This window comes from Tachypleus tridentatus, chromosome 8 (genome assembly GCF_004210375.1).
Source record: "Tachypleus tridentatus isolate NWPU-2018 chromosome 8, ASM421037v1, whole genome shotgun sequence".
In the NCBI taxonomy this organism is placed as follows: Eukaryota; Metazoa; Arthropoda; class Merostomata; order Xiphosura; family Limulidae; genus Tachypleus; species Tachypleus tridentatus.
This window is the reverse complement of record NC_134832.1, coordinates 84,392,054-84,411,969: the sequence shown is the minus strand read 5'-3', so window position 1 is coordinate 84,411,969 and position 19,916 is coordinate 84,392,054. Positions and strand designations below refer to the sequence as shown.

Sequence of the window (19,916 nt, the reverse complement as noted above, 5' to 3'; positions counted from 1 at the left end):
ATTGTTATACCTAACATCAGAATTTTAAAGAACTCTGAGCAATCTTGAAGATGATCTTATCATTATCACAAACAAACTGGTACTAAATCAATTCTATATAATAAGGTGAAATGTACAGGTAACGTAATAAAACTACAGCTCAGGGTACTACCATGAAAGTTAGAGGAAAGCAAAATTATACATGTGTAGTTGTCAATCTCCAGTCTTTACATTCTACTTTCAAAATGTTTTACTGATGTTACTATTAATAAAGAAAAAAATTCAATACAAAAAATTTGACTACATCAGTTAATAACAAATGTAAGTTTATACACTATCTATGACATTCTTTACTCATGATAATTTTTGAAACTTCCAAAAGAAACCACTTCCTTTTGGAACAGTGGCAAGCAAGAGCTTCTGAACATCAGCTTGGCTCTTAAATATTTATATTTACATTTGAAAGAACAAAAACAACAACAAAAATATAAAAAGGCCAACTCCCAAATTCCTTACGAGAACAAAACTCATTATTATTAATATTTCCACAGAGCATTAATTTCCAGCATAAAGTGTGCCAGTCTTCAAACATAAAAACAAACAAATGCACATTTGCTAAGCTATATTCTTTACCAAGATGATTTTTAGATCTACTCTGACTATGTCAAAGATATAGCAAACCTGTTACTATTTTTCTCTGACAAAATTTCTGGAATAAATCTGCATAAATTCCATAATTATAAAAACTAACATTGTCTCTATAAATTTTATTTTGAAACATGTTTATCTGTAGTTCTTTGGGTAATTTTTGGTACATTTATAATTTCTAAAAAATGTCCCTGTAAATTAAAAGTAGGCAATCCTTTCTGGTCCAAACCTCATAATCAGTTGCTTGTGTACAGTACACTAAGTATTTGTGTATTAACACTGAAACATATACACTAAAACACAGATAACTGTTCACTTAAAATAAAGGGTTAAGTTACTACTGAAGTACTATTCCAAAAAATACTTCCAAATTTCAACTTATTCTTTTTTAATTAAAACAATTAAAATTGTTAAATACTGACAATAATACAACACAGCAATGAAAATCTATAGACATCATTTGAAAATAATCCCTTCAGTAGTACATTACATGAAAATACACAGATAACAAAATAATATCAAATGATAACCACTTTGTTTATAAATTGAACACTACAGTACTTTTAAGACAGGCAATATTTACTGACAAAAATGCTCAAAATTTCAATACAGATTATGTATCATTTGAATAGCATCCACAAATACCACTTAATCTTCCTAATGACGTGAATCTAAATATCAACAATTTTGCAAGCTAGTTTGATGAAAATGAAGTAGTTCAGCTCTTGATAAATGATAAAGAATCAATGAACATTTCACTACTTAGGTATAAAAAAGCAAGCACTAACCATATTTATCACAATGAAATTTATAAAAGAAATTTCCTTATATTAGACATACAAAGAACATTACATTTCATATTTCATTATGTGCACAAATATAAGCAAGCTTCCAGCCTTTAACACATTAAACTTTCATACAAAGTCCATGTTACGCTTTTGTCATCAGTTAGAAGTTTATTAATCCTTTTTTAAGGACCTCTTGAACTTTTCTGTCATGGCAATAAAGTTATCAACATAAGATATTCTGTAATTTATATCAGTTAAGTGAAGATGGTTGGACAGACAGGTGGGAAAGTCATTTTCATTTCTTATATGCTATTTATTTTTTAACTTATACAATCCAGTCATGCATTACAATGATCATATCAGTTGAAATTTATCTGATTGTCTTTTTAAGTAAAGATGTGTTGAAATCAATAATATAAAAAAGCTTTCAAACTTTACAGCAAGTGGCTAACAAAAATAATAGCATTAATGAAAATAATAAGGTTTAGATGCAAATTTATTTTCTTTCTAAACACAGTATGGTAAACGAACTAAAAGACGCTTTGACAGACTTCAGTTTGTAATACATGATGGAAAGGAAACAAATATATTTATTTGTTGCGGCCTACTCTATACTAGGGCGCAAATGGCTACACCCGAATATCTAATCTTGATTTTCTCCTATCTTGCATATGGTAGGAGACTAATATTTCTCACAAATCTTTTTTTCGTTATACACTGGATACAACTGTGAATATCAGTTTTTAGCAACGCTACTTAAATAGATTTTGGGATAATCTGAGTTATGACATGATCTTCTTTCCTCCACCTAAAAGAAAGAAACGGTCAACAAAACGGCCCAAAAGGTTTGCTCTCATCACTCTCTAAACGCCGAACTACTTTTTAACTACTTCCTAAACAATCAGGATACGTACACAACGACTGTATCCTTCCACTTTCGTTTAAAATAGCTTGAGGGAAAATCAACGCGTCGGTAACACATCATTCACGGAGACACTCCCCTACGGTCACATGACATATTAATAGCAAAGCAACGTAGGAGGTAATTCGAGGACCTATCAACAAAACGTTGATAATTATTTTTAAAAGTGAAATGTATTTCACTGAACAAAGCAATACTAGATAGATATTAGAAAAATAATCCAATTCTTTAAGCCTTTTTTTTTTTCTTTTTCACCACAAATTAATTTTCCAGCATTCGAAGTAAACTAATCAGAGAACGACATACTTGTTCCTATTTGCAAATTTCTATATACTGTTAACGAGATCCTGCAACATGATTTGTCGTTTACTTCCAAACTTTGTTGAGGCATATTTTGAATATCTGTTAGTTAGTTATATCGGATACAGAATTCCCATAACAATTGAGAGGGTGCTATTTTTAGCTAAAAACAACAGTGTATGTTGCCAAGTGTTTTTTTTTCAGGTAGGGGTTGTTTCTTGAAATCAATAACACATGTACGTCTGGATACAGGTCCATATCAGGGTTCATACCAGACTGATGAAACACATTAGACAATGAAAGAGGTTATGAAGTTAATACTATCAGATCACCTAAGCAATTTTCGCAGCACGAGATTAAACTTTCTGTAGCCATTAAAATGCAACTGACTTTCTAAACGGCTCGTTCGAACACGACCCCCCCCCTAGGTGACGCCCATATTATTTTACAAAATTACTGAGACGAAGCGATCGACAATTCTTCTACTTATGTGTAGTAACTTAAACTAACCAATTCTACACACTATTAGTAATACCCGGGTACTTTTTATTTCACATTTCTCCACCTCGGTTATTCGATCATTCAACGGCTATTTCTGTTTCTTATGTTAACCCTTATGACAAATCAGAGCATCTTTCTAGCGACACTTTTGTAACAGAGTACATTTTTACGATGATTCAACGTCTATTTCTGTTTCTTATGTTAACCCTTATGACAAATAAGAGCATCTTTCTAGTGACACTTGTAACTGTAATTTTATGACACTCCCTTGTAACAAAGCACGTATTACGTAGTGACACTCCTTTATTTTAAAATACACATGAAATACTGAAGTAACTATCAAGAATTCAGTTAAGCTATTACCAATACAATTACTTTAGTACCAACTCATCAACTGTTTAGACAAATACGACAGCTCAGCATACTAATCAGTAATCTGATTAACACAATTAAATATTGTAACGTATTTGAAACCTTTATCTTAATTAATCTGTGGCTAGTAAGTCTGGTTTTCAGAACTATATTTCATAGCCCCCAGAAAGGTGGGGGCAAAATAATAAATGTAACATTAATTCTGAACGTGCTCAATAAGGGGGTCGAAGAAAACACGTTGGCATTGATGAATATCCATATATACATTTCTTTTTTCAATGCTGTAACGACATTTATTAACCTTTAACAGACTTTTCTTAGCGTTAGTAAATGTGTACAATACTTATTACATCATTCAATCAAAGTTCTGCATTGGTATTTGGATCTTGAAGACCTGAGAGGGACAGGCACATAATTTACAAGTTTGTTCAGAATTCCATGCAAAGCTATAAGGCTATCTCTTCCCCTTTTTTTTTTTTTTATCACTAATAGGCTAGAGGGAAGGCAGTTTGTCAATATCACCAACCACTATTTGGGTACTTTTCTTACGATCGAATAGTGGAATTGACTGTCACATCAAAATGCCTTTACGGCTAAAAGGGCAAGCATGTTCAGTAACGAGGATTCGAGCCCATGGACCTGGGATTGCAAGTTGAGCGCCTAAATCACTAGACCATTAAAAAAAAAAAAATGTTGTTCAACCGAAGTTTAAATAAGATTATTGATTTTCTACACAATTTTAAAACAATTTAATTTAAGCGTGTTTAATACGAAAGCAATGTTGTCTGTAATTCGAAGTTCTAGCAGACCACAGACAATTCAAACACCAACTTTTTTTTTTAGATAAGACGTGGAATAATTATTGATTTCCTGAAACATAAAATGATATACATTCGTACTTTTCTCATTCTGTACTCACCAACAGATACACAACAGGTATTGAGGTGGATAAATAATTTCAATGATTAAAACACCAATTGTTTGACATAACGTTAAAACTTCCAAGGTTTTAAGCTGTACATCTTATCAACATTTAAAAAAAATTCTATAATATTTAAAGAAATAACGTGTGTTTTTGTCAAGGTGAGTGCTGGTTTTGATATTTACACAACAACGATCGAGTCAATAACGACATTTTACTTCAGACTAAAAAAAATGCGCGAACAGCGTTTTGTATAATCAATAAACAGTCTGATTTCATCTAATGATTAAAAAGGAAAAACGTTATTTTGTATTAAAAAGAAATGCGCTACAACGTTATTTAACCATTAATGGAACTTCAAACCGTTTTATTTTATAAAATAACGAAATACTAAACATACTATCAATCGTAACAACGAACGAAAGGCGTTATTTTATAACAAAAAGGTGAGCAAATTTGTTTCGCCTTTGAACCCTTCTAACCACAGTGCGTCAGCTTCTTTAGACAAGTACACTCCAGCATTCCTACAATCAAATCAATACTCAATCTTCCGTTAAACAAATCGTTGCAGAGGTTACTGACGTAACGTGGTGATACATCTGATGACTGCCGTACGCCAGCTACTTCACCAGTCCAACAAACTGTCTGGAAACATTCCAGACACTAAACTGTCAGCGACAATACCGGTACACAAAACACGATTTGAATGTAAGTGATCGTTCAAAACTTGTCAAATATAAATTAACTTGCATTATTTCCCATCACAATTAAACAACAACAAAAACATGCTTTATCCTTTGAACATTTTTGCGCGTGCAAATCCATTATATTATATATAAGATGGTGCAATGTTTACGTGAAAACTATTCGTATGAAAGCCACCTACAATATGAAATGTACGACACGCACACTCTCGAAAATGATCATCTGCTTGCTTTTCTAAACTTAGATAGGGAATCCCAAATTTTAACGTTAAAGACTCCCAAGTCAACCGCTAACTATGCCAATGGCGAGCACAATCTAATGGTGTACTTTTTTTTTTTTTTAAATTAAGAATAAGAAAACAAAAGAGAGGAGAAATTATTGTAATTCAAATAATGCCCAATATACATAATAATTATAATGAAATGTCCATTACTTCACCTTAAAAAATGAAGCATACTGATAGATGTTAACCGTCAACATTGTTAAATTACAAATGTATCAACATCATACTGATAGTATTTCCTGTAGAACTGACTCTGTGATAAATGCCGCATGTTAGGCTACAAATACACTAATACTTCATGCAACATTTATCCCTCTCTACTCTAATCAGTTCAAAGTTAGGGGAAGCTATGCAGTGCCAGCTCTTATGTAGCTTTGCGGGGAACTTATATATAATAAAGTCGAACATAGTACACGGGAAATTAGCTTGAATATACTATAATCATAAATTATATTAGAACAAAAATATTTAAGTTGATTTCTTTTCATTTAAAATATTTTGAAATGTTTGCTGTTAAGTGTATAAAATTGCATACTGAGCTATACGTGCTGTATCGCAAGCATCCAACGCCAAATGTCATAAAAACTCTGAGGTTTTTATGGAGCAACCATGGGTACAAAATAATGAGAGAATAATTTTGTTTGCCATTATTTCAACGCAACACTTGAAAATTTTAACTGAAAATAGGTTAAAACAAACAAGTAACTTTTAAAGACAGCTACGAGAAGTAAAGGTTCTAAACAGAATTATTAGTGTTTTGTTTTTGGTTTTTTCGAGCAAATCTACACGAAGACTATCTGTGCTAGCCGTCGCTAATTTAGCAATGTAAGACTAGACGGAAGGCAGCTAGTCATGACTACCCATCGCCAACTCTTGGGCTACTCTTTTACCAACGAATAGTGGGATTAACCGTCACCTTATAACGTTTCTAAGGTTGAAAGGGCGAGCATGTTTGGTGTTACGGAGATTCGATCCCGCGACCCTCGGATTACGAGTCGAGTGCCTTAACCATCTGTTTTTAATTCTTATAACTCTTTACTTAGATCTAATCACAATGAATTCGCTGTGCTTTAGCCACTGCACGGACCAAACACTAAATTTAAACATTATAAGCTCCTAAAGTCATTAGGAAAGCGAAATGATGATAGATTATTTCGAAATTAAGGGAGAAACTATGCTTTTGTAAAATGTACAAATGTTAGTTTTAAAATCACAGATATACCTCAATAAATCTTGTTAAAGTAAACTGTCCCTGTTTATCAACCAAACTAATAAAGACATACAATAATAAGAGTTAACCTCCCAGACTTACTGCTTGGTAAACAGGTTCTTCGTATGGAATATCATAAATATCCGTTTCCTTCTCCTCCAACTGATTGAGGTACGCGACAAATGAACGGACATATTGTGGGTACAACTTGTGTCGCCTCTCAAACGAAGAACCTTCTTTCTTACGTTGCGTACCGTATTCCCTGGAGCACGAGGGCGTATTTTGCCATTGACCTTTGCGTTCGTAGATTCTCCCATGTTACAAGATGTCCTACTTCGCGTACCTCGGTATGACTTGTTAGAAGTTTCTTTCTGGATTGTCCCGCATCCCATGTTGATCCATATTCTTTTTTTCCCAATGCCATTAAGTACAAGGAATATCCTGTCGTGAAAATTTTAACTTCCCGAACTTATAACTATAACTTTCACGTATCAATATTTTGCGTCAGATACGGCAGTTACAACCTTTCTCAAAACCGATCAGTTTCTCATGGTATCAAATTATCTACGAGTGCCAAACAATGTCAAAATGTAGTTCTGATACATTCCGTTCCATCGCGAATTTAAATCGCCTGTGGTTGTCATGTGGCTTGCTTATTTGAGTATTCAAAATTGTTTTACTATAAAACACACAAACTCTATAGTTTTTGAATGCTATTATCTGTAAAAAGTTTAAATTAAATAAAGAAAAAAAGACGTACTTTACACGCATCAAACACGCCGCCTATAACACGTTTGTAAGAATTCAAAATCAACATACAAAGCGGATCAGACAAGAAATGAAGATCGTTTTAAGTCCTTAGCTAATTATGAGATAATTCAAGCAAACTCTGAAGTGAGCCTAATGTGTTTTATATTTTATAAAATCGGCTGCAATCCAGCGTGTATTAGTATTACAAAAGGTTTTTAAATAATAAACATATCAATAACAGACAAATAAAAACAAAGAAATTAGCTATCCGTTACACTATCAGAACTCACAAGCTCCACCTTGCTTTTCAATCAACCAGACATTAAATTTACCACTACTTTAAAGAAAAGTGAACTTCCGGCAAATCTCGCAGTACCTGGAAAAACGTCAAAACCGTGAAGTGAAACTTGAATTAAAAAGTGTTTTGAAGGAAAATAAAGCTTTCACTTCTTCACGTTCACAAGTGCGTAACGTCAGTACTGTGAACACCTGCCAGTAGCAATACTCGGTGGCGATCAAAGGGCAAGAACATTCTAAATAAAAAAAAATCTTCTGGTTTCAAAACGATTTTTTTTGTAAATTTTATGCAAATATAAAGTTATCCTTCATGCTCTGAAACTAATTACATAAACAATACTTTTTCAAAAGCGAAAATATCTGTAACTAAACTTAAACTACCATAGTACAAGTACTAGAATCAAAATAGGTAAATTACTTGGTAACGTAAAAAAAAAGGAAGCAAATATTTAATTTTCTTTTTATTCGTATCAAACATTTGAACAGGATGTCTTGTATAACATTTACAAAACTCAGGCTGATGCTATACTGACCACTGTGTGTTTCCACGGTGTTTAAATTCAAGATACAACACCTATTCAAAAACCTATCACTTTCTGATCTGATAATACTTTCGTAATTAATACTTAATTTTCACAACATTGTTTCAACCTACTCTGCGCTTTAACAACATGAGCTAAACGATTTAGTCAGAGTCGGATACAGACGTCCTTAATATAAGACTGGTAACCAGAAAGAGACAGTTAGCCAGCATTTACTCTTAACCAAACTTCCTGTTGACTGTCAATTATAAAAGCCCAACACAGTAGAAAGAGACGAGGGCGATCAATAACATTAGCAGTTCTAACTTTGAATATTCTTAAGTGTGGGCCACAAACTTAGTTAACTTAGTTAATGGCCATAATCTGCCCTAAAAACATTATCATCTCCTTGGGATACATATATATGCTTTCTACAAAGAAAGAGGATACATAACACATACTACATTGAAAAATATATACTTAGTTATTATTAACACACATGCAGTTTGGATGGTATTTACCATTAAAAGGTTATGTTATAAACATAAATGGTAACTTTTTATTCATAAAAATACCTTTTCTGTTATTTATTAAATAATAAAATAACAACAAACTTCATATTTATATATCCTTGAAAAACAAGTCACTTGGTAACCAAATGCAATAGAATTAAAAAAAGTACATCCTTATTTTTTTTTCTGACATCAAGATCATTTTACCTTCACCAAAATTGTTACTTTTTATTCTTACAGACTATATGACACTTCATGCACAGAAAATTAAATACAACCCTCACATTATAGCAAATTAAACCATCAGTAACGGAGTTTATGTTAAGAACTTTTCAAAACTGCACAATTGGCCAATTTAGATTTTGAAACATGTACTGTACTGTAAAACAACATAATACTAGGATACACTAACAAATCTGTAGAATATTTTGTATCTGTTACAATATGTACCTTATGTTCTAATTAGTTCCACAAAACCTGTGATATTTCAAATGGGGGGCTCTAACCAGATCCAATGTGTGTGTGTGTGTGTGTGTGTGTGTGTGTGTGTGTGTGTGTGTGTACATAAAATTCCTAGGAAAATATCAAGTTCCTCATAACCAACCATATATTTCATATATTTATGTTATTTAACTTTTAGTAGGGGCGCAAAAAATTCCATTTTTAAATTGCACATTAGGTAATTCAGAAATGCACACACTGTTCATGGTATGCATTATAAGCTGCACACTAATACACACTGTACAGTAATTTCATACACACACAAAAACATTAACAACTTTAAATACAAATACTAAATATCTATTCCCAGAGTTATGCTGTACACATTCATTTCTATAAAACAGCTTTCACTAAAGCATGTTTCATAAAACAAGGGCAAATTAAGCACTTTAACATGAACTTACTGTGACTTAATCATAGAGATACTTGGGTATCATCTATATAGATGCTGTCACATATGCAAGTAATGTTAAACAACAATAAAATGTATTTGCAAAAACTGCTCACTTTAATTACCAATAAATAAATAAAATATAAACATGAAACAGACAACTTCTTTCAGTTTTCTAATAAAGATACACATTTCATTAAATAGACTAGAATAAAATATAATATTAAATTTCCTAAACAGCATTAATTTATTGAGTGCTTAATACATGGGCACTTGTCTTTTAACATTAGAGTTCAAAATGAAATGGCAGTTTTAGTTATCAAATAAAATCTGCCAACCAAACTATTTGTGTGGAATACAAATACCACAAGCCAGCTGTTTATATGTGCAGCACAAAAATTAGCATCCAACTTACATGTACAGTATAAAAAATCACCATTCTGTCTATATGTAGTGATAATTACTACTATATTTTCCTTTGCTATTAAATATACATACACATACGTTAAAAAAGTTTATTTTGCTACAAAATGCCAAAAAATTCCACTTTGCTTACCAATACTCAATAGAAATATTACATTGAGACAACTCAGTATATTTTATTCAGCTTAAAAGGTCAATCCTCTCTGACCTAAGCCAAACTCAATTACTTTGATTCATGCAAAATATTCAAGTGAACTACATTACTGAAAAACTTTTTCAATTTTATCAATTCTCAACTGTAAGATAGATTTAATAAAGTCAAACAGAAAAAAGCAGAGTAGTTGTGTTTATAATATATTTTGCTATTTAAAACACTGAAGATATGCATTTGTTTTGTTTTCAACTGTTTACACCATTAATTTTTGATCATATGAAAACCTGAAACTTAGTAAGAATAAATAAATAAAACAACAAAAACCCTTTAGTAAAGAACTTCTTATAAGTATTTTAACATATTATGTTAGAGTAAAATTTGGATTAATAACTATTACAGTGTACATTATTAAGATTTAAATATAAACTTGGATTACAATATACTTTAAAATATATTAGTTAGAGGGGCAATAAGTTGTGTTGAAAAGTCTGTACAGTTATTGTATAGTGTGTGTAACATATAAAAACTATTAGAAATTGTTACAAATATTCCTCAGTACAAAGAATTGTCATTAGCCCACATCAATCTTGTATGCCAAAATATATACCCTGCTGAGAAGGAAAAATAACAGATGCTGATGATAACAGAAGAAAGAACAATATGATAATTAAGGTGTGAAGTTTATTATTTCATTAAAAAAACAAACTTCACAACTAAAAGACCTGTACTAAATAGGATCAGTTAAAGAGAAAATATAACAAAAGTGATGGTAAGTTCTGTTCAATAAATTCTAATTTTCCAAATGCTTTCCCATGTGATCATTATGAATAAACTGCAATATACTGTTAACATTAGAAAATAATTCTTTGTTTTACATATAAAAATCTCATTAGTGGTACTGCAACCATCGAGAATTTCATTGGTGCTCAGTAACTTTTAAAAAATAAAAGTTAAAGCTCTATTAACTTTTTCACCATGTTTCTTCAAGGCTTGAGAGTTGGATATTAGAAAGTCTACCAAACATGTTTTAACAACAAAAAATATACTTCATTTAAGGAACCTTCCAGCTGTATTAAAATGAGTATATTTCAGAATGTTCACAGAACACATCAGTAAAGGTAAGCTGAGAAAAAACAAAACAAAAACAAAATTTTACACTTAAAAACCAGACAAACTTTAAATAATAACTACCATTAATTTCTCAATAGTTTAGAAAACTATTTGCACACTATTATGGTAAAAACTTACAACTAATGAACTTGTATAGGTTTCCTTATTCAACTTTTCATGGATAGAGCACACGATATCAGTTAAAGCTAAGATTTAAATTATTAAAACTACACAAAAACGAAATTATTTACTAAATGAAATATTCAAACCAGCAAAAGTAGCCACAATATTTGCAATATTTACTTGGTTTTGAAGACTACAAAAAAATGTTTCACTTTTAAATGAATGAACGGAAGTTAGCAAGAAATATACATTATTCATTTCATAGAACTTTTTTATTTTGAAACATTTTAAATTCCCCAAAAGAATAAATAACATTTTTAAAAAAAAATTGATATTAAGACAATTGCAAAGGAGAGCTTGAAACTGTCAAATAACCAATAAAAATTAAAACAAAGTTCCAAGTGTATTTTTATGTCAATGAGATGCAACCTATAAACCCTTGGATTCATGGTCCAACACTATTTAACAAAAGCACACCTGGCCTTTATGATGATCAGATTTTAAGAGGTAGAAAAATGGGAGGAAAATTCAAATGGCAATAAAATTTGGAAGAAAAAAAAAGGAGAAAATGAATAATTAACAAGTTTAAAAATTCCTCTGAACCAAGAATCATAACAATGAGTGTTTACAAAGTAGATGCTAAGGCAGTAGACGTGTATACTCAAGCATACACCCTCCTTAATTTTTTTCACCAAGCAGTTTTTTGTTTTTTTTGCATGATTAATGGCAAACTATTAAAGCTATTAAGATCAAGTGATATGTAAAATTTGTTGCAAATCTATTGTTAACAAACATTATGATTTTAAAACAATAATAAATTCAGGTGACAATATAAAATTCTAATAACTGGTGTATTTTAGACTAAGTAGTTGTGAATTTTTACTTATTCTACATATACTAAAAATTTAGATTTATGTTTTTGTATCCAAAATGTTCAAGATAAGGATATAATTATTATGAGCAACTAATTTTAAAACTGGCTTCCAAAATAGAAAATCCTAGACCTATCCCTGTAATTATAGGGGCAAAATTAAATGGCTGATAAACAAGTTAAGGAGAAAATAAAGAAAGTGGTTTACATTATCCTTCTGGAGCACATCTAAGAAAGTTTTATGGCAATCAGAGATCTAAAATTTTGAGAATTTTCTAATAGACAAATGAATATGTATAAGTAAACCACTTTATAACACAGATTATTGAATACACATTTTTATTATAATTCTGGTAAGCATTCATAATATAAGGTATTCACAAATGATTGTGCTTGAGCTACAGTTGTTGACTGGTTGTTTATTGGCACAAAGTAACTAGGCTATCTGTGCCAAACAACCAATAAAAAATAAAATAAAAGATAAAATTATTAGAACACGTAATCAAATAAAAATAAAACAATGACCAACATTGTCTAAAATGGCCCTACAGTAACAACCGCACAACAGTAAAATGTGATGAGTGTCACAAATGCCATACATTGGTGCCTCAGTTACAGATAAAAGAAAACAAAGAGTTAAAAAACTGCAACCAACATGTAGCCTAGCTAGGAAAATATTTTTCTTCCGAATCTTACAGAAACAAGATGGCCAAAGAGCAACAGAAGGTATGACCTGGAAAAGCTTGTTATCACATTGCTCACTCCAAGTCGACTGCCAAGTGGCGCAGAACTAAGCTTTGAATTCAGGACCATATTCCATATATGAGACAGACACAGCAGTGATAGCACCAGAGCAAACAGACTTAATTGCTGTGTCAGCAAACTTGTTCCCGTGAATACCGAAATACCTTGGTATACAGAAAAACTGGATAGAAACAAAAGATAGAGAAAAATGGGCCAATTGGTTTTGAATGTAGATGAGAACAAGGTAAGAATAAACATGAAGTAATTCCAGAGCCACTGGAGAGCTAAGAATCTGTATAAATAGTACAATTAGTATACTGCATAGCTTCTATGTGATCTATGGCAACAAAAATGGCATACAACTTTGCAGTGAAGATAGAAACAATAGAGGTGTTCATGTATACCAGGGTTTCCCAACCTTTTGGCACTCATGACCCCTTACCTAAAAGTTTGAAACCCATGTGACCCCTACTTAGGGCTTACTATCAGCAGCTTAATTTTTCTTTTATTTTCTGTGAAGGAGAGGGAAAGAAACATCTAAAAAAATATTTAAAAATTCTGTAATTATTTATTAGCAAATTAAATCACATTGGTCCAACCTGAATTCACAAAAAGAACATATATTTCTTAAAATAATATTAACATAGGTTTGAACAGCGATCCAACCCAGCTAGTGAGATGCCTGATGTTGCATTTCAGCAGCAAGCTTTGAAATTCGTGGCCGAGCGTTTGTTAGAGCCAATCTCATGTCATCTCCAACATCCAATCTGTTCCTATTCTTTGTTTTTATATTGATAAGAGTGGAAAATCCTGCCTCACACAACTAGTGTTAAGAGAGAAAACAGAGTAAGAGAAGTTGTAAAGGACTTTCTCTAGCAAAATGGTAATGATCATAATCCACCAGGAAGACTAACAGGTAAGTACAAGAACCACCATCAGTCACCTGAAGTTGGTCTTTCCAGTCCTGGTTCCAGGTTATGTGTCATTATGGCCGGTACTAAAAGGTAAAGTAATAAAAGTGTTAAATGACATGCAGCAAAAGTGTAATAATAACTCGCCAGGAAAAATAACAAGTAGTTCAAGCAGCAGCGTTAGTCACCTGAAGTTGGCCTTTCCAGTCCTGGTGTCGAGTTATTTAGCGTGCTGGCCATTTTACAATGTCAAATTGAACTAGAGAGATTGAGACTCTGAAAAGGGAACCACAATTAACAAGGTGTAATGAATAAATAACAAACATTTAAATGAGGTTAAAAAGATTAATGATCATTAAAAAACTAAAAACCTTATCAAGGTGGACAGTGTCACCATCACCAATAACACTGTCCAATTTCACAGACAAACCCTGGGACAGAACATGTTTAAAGTAGTGCCGTCATTGAGAGTCGTAATGATGGCAGGAAAGTAAAATGTGGCTTACAGTGATTTGAGTGTTACACAAACTACACACTGATGCAACAGTTCCAGATAAAAGAAAACGAGTTAAAAAACTGTGACCAATGCGTAGTCTAGTTAGAACAACTCCCTCCTTCTGAACATTATGGAAGCTAGACGGCCAAAGCCCAATATAGGGTTTTATTTGAAAAAGCTTGTTGTCACGTTGCTCACTCCAAGTGGACTGCCAGCTGGCACTGAGCTGAGCCTTGAATACGGGACCATAGTCCATGTACGGAATAGGCACAGTGGTGATAGTGTTAGAGCAGATAGATTTAGCTGCCATGTCTGCAAGCACATTCCCACGAATATCAACGTGGCCTGGTATCCAGAAAAACTGGATAGAAGTAGACGTTAACGAGAAATGGGCCAGTCGGTTATGAATATCAGCATAAACAGGGTGTGAGTCAATGTGAAGTCATTCAAAGGCCAGCAGAGAACTAAGGAAGTCAGTATAAATAGTGCAGTCGGAGTACTGCTCAGCTTCAATATGATCCTGGGCAAGAGATATGGCATACAGTTCAGCAGTGAACACAGAAGTTGTAGAGGGGATTTTGCGCGCAACCACCGAACTGCAAAAAACCATTGCAGAGCCTACAGAGTCACCTGATTTTGAACCATCTGTATAAATTGGAATAGAAATGGGTGTTTGAATGATGTTCAGTAAATAAAAGACAGTTCTTCCAATTGGGAGTATCTGCCTTTTTCAGATGACTTAAAGAAAGGTCACATTTGAAGGCTGTAATAAGCCATAGGGGGATGGGCTGACCTGTGGATTCTACAATGTTTTCCAAGGACAGACCCAATTCATCCAATTGTGCCTGGATGCGAAGGCCAAAAGGAGCAAAAGCAGATTGCCTGTTTTGAAAAAGAAAGGCCCACTGAGGAAAAACAACACATCCCCAAGTAGGATGCTTTGGTAAGGAGCGAAGTTTCGAAGAATACAGTAAAGACAGTTGCAAACGGCAAAGGTGCAGAGAAGGTTCGTGAGATTCCACATATAAGCTCTGAACTGGGAAGGTGCAGAAAGCCCCAGTGCAGAGTCAAAGTCCTTGATGATGAATAAGGTCCAGTATGATGATGAATGGCAGAGCCAAGATCAATGATCCAGTATCGAATAAGAGCACAATATATCTTTAACATAGAACATCGATCTGCTCCCAACTGGCAGTAGAGAGACATGGAGGATGTTCAATGATTTGACCATAGCTGCTTTAAGTGGTATAAGGTTTGTCAAAGAATAAGAAGTCTCAGGAACCACTATGATCTTTAACATAGTGTCAGGATCATGGATCATTGCTCCCCAACAATGGTTTTAGAGAGAGGACATGGAGGATAGTCCACTTCAGCTTGTGCATTTGACCGCTCAATATATCTCATGTTCGATGACTGATATGAGATGTGAAAGTCGTCAACATAGAGCCTGTTTGCAACAGTGAGAGGGAGTTGTTCAGTGATGGCATTTATCTTTATACTGAAAAGTGTGACACTCAAAACACAGCCCTGAGACCCCAAGTTCCTGTACAAAAGAAGGGGAAAGTGTCAAACCCACACTAACTTGGAATCTCCTGTCCATTAAAATTTTTTTTAATAAGCATAGGTAAATAGCCATGCAACCCATATATATGGAGGTCTTGCAAAATGCCACAGCTCCATGTTGTGTCATAAGCCTTCTCAACATCAAAGAATATTGAAACAAGATGTTGGCATTTGAGAAAGGCTTCTCTGATTGATGCTTCAAGTCGAATTAGGTGGTCCTTGGTGGAATGTTGTCGTTGAAACCCACACTGGATGGGCAAGAGGAGGTTGTTTGATTCAAGGAACCAAACAAGACAAGCATTAACCATCTTCTCGAAGGTCTTACAGAGACAGCTCGACAAAGCAATTGGATGGTAGTGTGAAGGAATCTTGGGATCTTTCCCAGGCTTAGCAAAGAGTAAGATAATAGCCTGGTGCCAAGCATCAGGAAAAACATTCTCCTGCGAGATCCAGTTAAAAACAAGTAGAAGAATATCAAGAGAAACAGGAGAGAGATAGTGCAGCATGTCGTAGTGTACATCATCTGGTCCAACCAATGCACTGCCAGACCAATGAAGAGCCAATTTCAGTTCCACCAGTGTAAAGGGACAATTATAGTCAAAAAAGACAGTCAGTTCGAAAGGAAAGAGGTGAACGCTCTGCCCGAGTCTTGATGGCCAAGAAGGTGGAGGAACAAGCAGAAGTGCTAGATACCTGGCAAAAGCTTTCACCTATAGTATCGGCGATGGTCTGGACATCAGCTACCATCAGAGAGCAAGATGGAGAGGGAGACAGAATTGTAGTGCTCACTGACCTTTCGAATCCTGTCCCATATGACCTTGGAACTGGTGGTAGAAGATATGCTAGTTGTGAACTTAATCCAAGATTCCTTCTGGCTTTGACATCTTGCCCACCGAGCATGTGCATTGGAAAGCGATGAGGTTCGAAAGTGTGGGATATCTACGGAAAGTATCCCAGACCTGTTTTTGAGCCTTCCGTGCCAAGTGGCAAGCAGAATTCCACCATGGACAAGAATATTGTGGAAAACGTGTCGAGGTTTTAGGAATATACTGAGCAGCTGCTTGTACAATACAGTCAGTTACTGCTGCCACACAATTGTCTATTGATGGCTCATTCATGATGGCAGGATCAAGTTCTGCAAGAGCAGTGAAAGTGGACCAGTCTGCCTGGTCCAGCTTCCACCGAGGCACGTGGGTAGGGTGGCATCAACCACGGCCAGTCTCTCTCAAAAGTATAGGAAAATGATCACTGCCCAGTGGATTATTGTCAACCCTCCATGAAAAATGGGAAAATAATTAAGGGGAGCAAACCGATAAATAAATAGCAGTAAAAGACTGACTAGGTGCATGAAAATAAGTGGAAGAACCAGTATTGAAGAGAGAAAGATTGTGATCAGAGAGCATACGCTCTACAGAGCAACCCCTCCTATCAATAACAGCACTTCCCCAGAGGGGATGATGTCCATTAAAGTCCCCCAGGATTAGAAATGGAGACGGCAACTGTTCAACGAGAGCATCAAGGTCTGATTGATCATATGTCTCTCCAGGGGAGAGGTAGAGAGAGCAAACAGTGATGGTATGACCCAAGGAAACACGGATGACTACGGCCTCCAAGGGTGTGTTGAGTGACAAAGACAGGGTGGGCACATGCTGATCAACCAATAGTACCACCCCTCCATGTACTCGTCCATCACACAGCCTGTCATTTCTGTACAGAGAAAACTGCCGAATGGTAACTGTATCAGCAGGTTTTAGAAATGTTTCTTGTAAGGAAAGACATACAGGATGGTAGGAAGCATTCAGTGTTGTGATATCATCCAGATTAGAACGTAAACCTCGATAGTTCCATTGTATCAAGGTGGCCATTTTTAATGACGGGGTAGGCGAAGTGGCTGGAGAACCCTTCTGTTTACAACCACGTCTTTTTTCCTTACTGTCCTTATTTGGAGGAGGTCTATCGACCTCCATGGATCCTTCCCTGGGTTGATTGGGCAGGTCTTTGTTGTTGGAAGGGGATTCCAGTGACTGAGGACGGGAACGAATGATTGTTTTGCATCGTGGAGGTGGAGAAAAGGATGTATCAGAAGAAATGCCTGTATTTGAAACTGAAGGATGTGGATCTTGAGATTTGTTGGACTGTATGGGAGGAACAGAGATGGGTGTAGAAGTCGATTCATCAACCTTTTTAACAATGGAGGAAAAGGCTTTTCATTTGTTTTGAAAATGGTTCTCTTGGAGGCACAGAGAGATCTGTTTGCACTCCCACTGTAGTTGTGGAACAAAGTGCAGCAGCATATGTCCGAGATGGAGTGGCGAACAGCAATTTCCAAGCCTCAGGATAACTTTTTCCTTCAACCATTTTAAGCAAGAACGAAAGTAGGAAGGGTGGGAACCATTGCAGGTGACACAATGTGGGTCTGTGTGACACTCATAGGGATCGTGGTCCTTGCCTCCACAACGAGCACATGTCAGAGAACTACGACAGGACATCTTTGAGTGGCCAAACCTCTGACATTGGAAACATCAAAGAGGGTTTGGAATGTACGGCTGCACCCTGCATATTAGATAACCTACCTTGATGGTGGCAGGTGCACATGGTGATGTAAATGTCAAAACAAGGATATTTGTTGGCAGTATAGTTCCATCTTTGCAAGTGGAGATGTGCCTCACTGCAGAAACTCCTTGAATGGAGAGACCAGCAAGAATCTCTGACTTGGGGATGTTCTTCAAGTTCCTCTCAACAATAACTCCTCATGATGAACTCAAGGTAGCATGAGGGGTAACCTCAATAGGTACATCCCCAATTGCCTTTGAATTCAACAGGAGTTCACTGTGTTGGGATGTGGATGTTTCAACCAATATGTCTCCAGATCGAAGCTTCTTTACTGACTTTGGAGAGCCAGCAAGTCCCTCTAGACCCTTCTGAATAAAAAAGGGGGACATTTGCTCTGAAGGTTTTTCTGAAAGAGAATGTAATAATAAAAAATGGGGTACAGGTGTTACAGATGTTGAAGATTGCTGCTCAGTCTTCAAGACGTGGTCGTTTACCTATTGACTGTTTTTTCACTATTTTATTTTAATTTTTTGAAGGAGGATCCACAGGAAGAAAGGAAAATTTCAGTACCCACTGACCCCACCCACCATGGAGCCCTACAATGTCATGCAAGGACATTGCAGCAACGTCAGGGTTTCGTGAGCACTATACCCAAACACCAGTATCAGACACAATGTCCACAACACCCATTGAGAACTTCCAACACCAGTACTTGGTTGACTCTAGCCCAAGTGGACCAGCCGACTGACCCAAGGGGAGCCACCCAAAGGTCACCCGTCTACAGGAATTCAAGGCCAAAGTGGTGTGTTAGGGTTGGACCCCTCAACCACCAGGATCCTCTCCTCCCCTTCACGGCAAACAGTGGGTGGATGTTTAGATTCCAGAGGAGGTAAACTGAAAGAACAGAACCTTCCTGGGAGGTCCCCTCACCACAAACAGGAATCCACACCAAGTGGCTGGGTAAGAGGAGGTTGTTTGGTTCTTCATCAATAAATCCTCTATAAGACTTCACAGAGATAGCTTGTCAAAGTAATTGAAAGAGAGTTAGAAGTAATCTTGGGATCCTTCCCACGCTTATATAAAGGGAGGACAACAGCCCAGCACCAAGCATCAAGAAAAATATTCTCCTGCCAGATCTGGCTAAAAACAACCAGAATAACACCAAGAGAGAGACAGTGCAGCATCTCATACTGAATATCATCAGGCCTGACTGATGTACTGCCAGACCACTGAATAGTAAGCTTGAGTTCTACCAGTGTAAAGGAGTGATTATAGTCATAGAGACAACTGGCCTGAAAGCTAGGAGGTGATTATTCTGCCCAAGACTTGATGGACAAGAAAGTGAGGGGGTGAAACAAAAGTGCTA

At 35.2% G+C, this 19,916-nt stretch overlaps 1 protein-coding gene across 4 annotated transcripts in view; it reads right to left on the bottom strand.

Moving 5' to 3' along the window:
• LOC143222819 (metastasis-associated protein MTA3-like) overlaps positions 1-19,916 on the bottom strand; it is a 60,115-nt gene that overhangs the window by 34,462 nt on the left and 5,737 nt on the right. Inside the window, exon 1 of one of the 4 annotated variants that reach the window (XM_076449888.1) lies at positions 2,024-2,287. The exons of the other annotated variants lie outside the window; for them this stretch is intronic. The gene's annotated coding sequence lies outside the window, so the exon portion shown is untranslated. Of the gene's footprint in view, positions 1-2,023; positions 2,288-19,916 lie in introns of those variants that run through there. 4 annotated transcript variants of the gene reach the window in all.